General features: G+C 42.6%; 1 long non-coding RNA gene across 4 annotated transcripts; it reads left to right on the top strand.

The window, feature by feature from the left end:
* Window positions 1–428: 428 nt before the first annotated feature.
* LOC123093238 (uncharacterized) lies at window positions 429–3613 on the top strand. Of its 4 annotated transcripts, none has more exons than XR_006445208.1 (4): window positions 441–1676; window positions 1761–2075; window positions 2803–2997; window positions 3222–3613. It is a non-coding gene; the product is annotated as an uncharacterized lncRNA (long non-coding RNA). The 4 variants fall into 4 exon arrangements; XR_006445209.1 differs by having other exon boundaries at window positions 1761–2083; XR_006445210.1 differs by having other exon boundaries at window positions 429–1676; window positions 1761–2997; window positions 3219–3613.
* Window positions 3614–4009: the final 396 nt, after the last annotated feature.

The following is a 4009-nucleotide window of genomic DNA, read 5'->3' as shown; positions in this document are numbered from 1 at the left end:
CTGGCTCCATAGAGGGCATTTCCGGCATTAAGCTCGGCTAAACTCCTTCGAACTTCTTTGAACCAAGGTGATTTACGACACCTCGGATAAAGTTCGGCGTTGGAGCTCGGATACATTGTCCGGCGTTGGAGCTCGGATACAGTCCGGCGTTGGAGCTCGGATACATAGTCCGGCGATAGAGCTGGGCAGCAGTCCGACATTGGTGCTCGGCTGCAAAAGATACCTCGAATGCAGTCCAGTGTTGGAGCTCGGACGCAAGAGGACGTTGCCGCCCGGGAACAACTTCAAACCCGAGGTGTGGCATAAAAATAACAAGGCATTGATAAAGGCCGGAAACTTAAAGGGGCTCCTCGGATACCCGACGTATAAACTCGTCGAATGCATTTCGGCGATCCTCAATATCGGAGAAGATTTGTTGAACCAGTTTTCAAGACCGGCAACCGAAGATGAAGAACAGTTCGGAAGAATCGAGGAGCGTCCCTAACTTGAAGACCGGTTCAGGGGGCTACTGACGGTGTCCTGGACTAGGGGGTACTCAACGCGTCGTCTCCCGATCAGTTGGATTGGGCCGAGGACCCCCATGGCCGTATACTCATGGGCCAGTCCGGACAGCTGCCGCATACAAAGAAGAATCAACAAGACTTGGCGATCAAGACAAGTACTCCTCCCTCACCGGCGTATTCGGTTAGGACTCTTGTTATCCTAGGCCTCTGGTGCATTATATAAACCGGGGCCAGGCTAGTCGATAGATATAGACAACATCAATCATACCATAGGCTAGCTTCTAGGGATTATCCTCTCTGATCTCGTGGTAGATCAACTCTTGTAATACCCACATCATCAATATCAATCAAGCAGGACGTAGGGTTTTACCTCCATCAAGAGGGCCCGAACCTGGGTAAAACATCGTGTCCCTTACCTCCTGTTACCATTGATCCTAAGACGCACTGCTTGGGAACCCCTACCCGAGATCCGCCGGTTTTGACACCGACAGACATTTTAATTACCCATGATGCATTTTCTTTTTGTTAACTTATTTCATTGTTCTCATCTGCCAACAAAATTCTCTATTACGGTGCAATTATAAAGCTTATACTTCAGTCATTTCTGTTTTTTTGTATCACAACAGTTTTGAGATTGGCCTTGTTATCATTGTACAAGACATCTTAGGTAAGATCCCATGTGCTGATGGGTTAGTTTCTCATGTAAACTCATCTTTTATGGTGTTCTGTGATAATCATGGCAGACTAAAGATATGTTATCTATGCGGTATAATAGTACCATTAAAATTCAAGCTCCCTTTGGCATTGTAACAGTGCTGTCTAATTATCATGCAGCGCAAATATCTAACTAAATTGCGCTATGGAGCTTGCATTGCTTTTAGTTTTGGACATGAACATAGATGCCTCTGATTATTACCTTGGGACATGGCTTTTGCCTTCGAAATTTTTGTTATTCTGAACTATGCTTATGGATCTCATTTAATCAGGTGCACACACATTTGCAGTGTTTATCAACTAGTACAGGTCGCTGTCTGTCGTCTCTTTCTATCTGCTCCTCCTCTCGTTGACTTGGCATGCTGGTCCCTGCCGTGTCTCCCACTGGCTTGCCCCTTGCCATCGTCAGGAGGGTTGTGTGGGCTGTTCTACATTGGAATCCATATTAACTATGAAAAGGTCAGCTTTGGTTCTTATTTGATTCTTCATTTTTCTCTCATAATGCAATATGATATTTACTAATGAGAAATCATATGCTTGCAGATCGCCACCATGCCGTCTCTCTCTGTGACCGCCTCTCCCAACGTTTTGGTTTGTTGGTTGACGTTGTGTCTCCCGCCGCCATTGCTGGAAGGGTTGTGTAGGCCGCCGCTCATGCCACTACTCTATAGTGACCAGTGAGGACCGTGGCATCGAGATAGCCCAAAAGGGAAACACCACCGGCCACGGCGCCGGTGGAGGCCTCCCCGTCTGCCGATGACTGGATACCACCGCCTCCGCCACTGCCATTGTCTTTGTTGCTTCTTTGCTGGCCTTTGATCAAGTCAAAGGCAACAGGAAGGCACAACGGCGATCAAGGTCCTTATGTACGCCGAGTACTATCTTTTGTCTTGTGTGCATCTTTATATATGTCCAGGGCATTGTGGCTAGATTTAGTAGAGACATGGTTACTATTAGACCCAAGATATGTTAATTGAACACATGATGACAATCATACAAACCAAGAACCTTGAGATAGTACTTTATTTCTATGGTGTACTTGAAATAAAATTAATCATGCACTGGACTTGCACTAATTATGTTCATGTATGTGTTTTCGTGGGAAGCAAAACTCATTTCTGTCAAATTAGTGCAAGGTAACTAGACTCACCTTTGCATATATATTTTAGTTGAAAGAAAATTGAACCATATATGCTGGGTACCAATAAAGTTATCTACTGGTTCCTTCTGTTACTTTATTCAGCTTCTGTTGTGTTTTTCACAAAAAATAACTTATGTTGCGTCTCTGTCCGGTTGAGTTGAGCATATGTATACCTACCTCAGTCGGTGAGGTTTCTCTACCTTCGTTCTGTGACTCGAATTGATTTCTTTTCTAGGCTCTTTTACTGTATCATGTGTATGTACCATTGTTGCATGTCTCTAATTGTTTATATTGCTGAAAGCACAACCACTAATACTATGTTGTTGATAGATAAAACATTTTAGAACCGCATTGTTTAAGAATTAAGAAATTTATGTCTCCGATATGGAAGTATGTATTATGTTGTTGCCAAATCTGGCATTCTAATTGTTGATCCTTTTGTAGAAAATAAGATCCCATGGTTATTTGTGTTGTCACTTCGCATGCGAAAATAATTATGTGTGGTTTCATGGACTCTTACCTTATTGATGGGCACCAGGCAGAGCCTGGGGAGATGTAGGCCAGCGCTCCGCCTCTCTCACTTTCCAAGTCACCGTTGAGCCGCCTTCTTTGCTTCAGAGGCTTCTTGTGTCACCATAGGTTTGTGATTCTTATCTGTCGCCCATTGTAGGCCATGCAAAATGCTAAGATAAAATAATTCTAATTTTATCTTATATATTCTTTTATGTTAAAAGGCTATACTGTATCCAAATCACTGTGTATTATCCAGAGTGATTCTCCTTCATATAGACCAAATTATTTTCTCCCTGTCCATGAGACGCGCTATTTGAATAGTTTGCCTAACACGACATGTCCTTTAGCAGATCCGTGCATCACAACATGCATGCAAATCAAAAGAAGGAGTGTGGAGAAAGTTATATATCAAGCAAATTGGATGAAGGCGTGTGGATAAAGTTATATATCCAATAGCCAACCATGTACTACTTTGGTGATCTAAACGTTCTTATATTTCTTTACGGAGAGAGTAGTTTGTTGTGCAATATGAAAAACATTGTAAATAAGTTATCTGGGACTAATACTATGGCCTGCTTTTTGGTTTCTATCATACCAGACCTTGCTCAGGTGTTTCATGTCACATTGTATAACAAATGCGCCAATGGCATGTAGATAGGGCCATTTTTTTACTGTTGTGAGTATCTACCATCAGGTACTCTTTGAGTAATATCATATATATTTCCAGAGATATATTGAGCAATATCAGATGTTAATAAAAAAAGAGCTATATCAAAGGTTTGATCATTGAGCTTTTTTTATTAACTCCTTGATACATTTCCAACCTGATATAGTCTCTGCATTTCCATCCTTAATACACACACTTGGGAGTTGGGCTTCTGTCATGTTACATGTGCTAAACTTGCTTTCCTACTAATGCATCGTGCGGTTTGGTCTCCACTATTTGGCCATATTGGTTGGACCGGCACCCTTGCGTCAAGGCGCGTTGCCGATCTAGTACGGATGGATGGAGCTGCAGTAGCAAGTTTGATGTTAACCGTTGTGTGCAAATTTTAGCAGTCATCGTTGCTAATATCATACTCGAACACCGTCCTTTTTGCTCTTGGTGCTGTTGGAGAAATGAAAAGAACAATTACAT

Source organism: Triticum aestivum, chromosome 4B (genome assembly GCF_018294505.1).
Source record: "Triticum aestivum cultivar Chinese Spring chromosome 4B, IWGSC CS RefSeq v2.1, whole genome shotgun sequence".
NCBI lineage: Eukaryota > Viridiplantae > Streptophyta > Magnoliopsida > Poales > Poaceae > Triticum > Triticum aestivum.
Note: the sequence above shows the minus strand (reverse complement) of the source record. Positions and strands in the feature narration are given on the sequence as shown.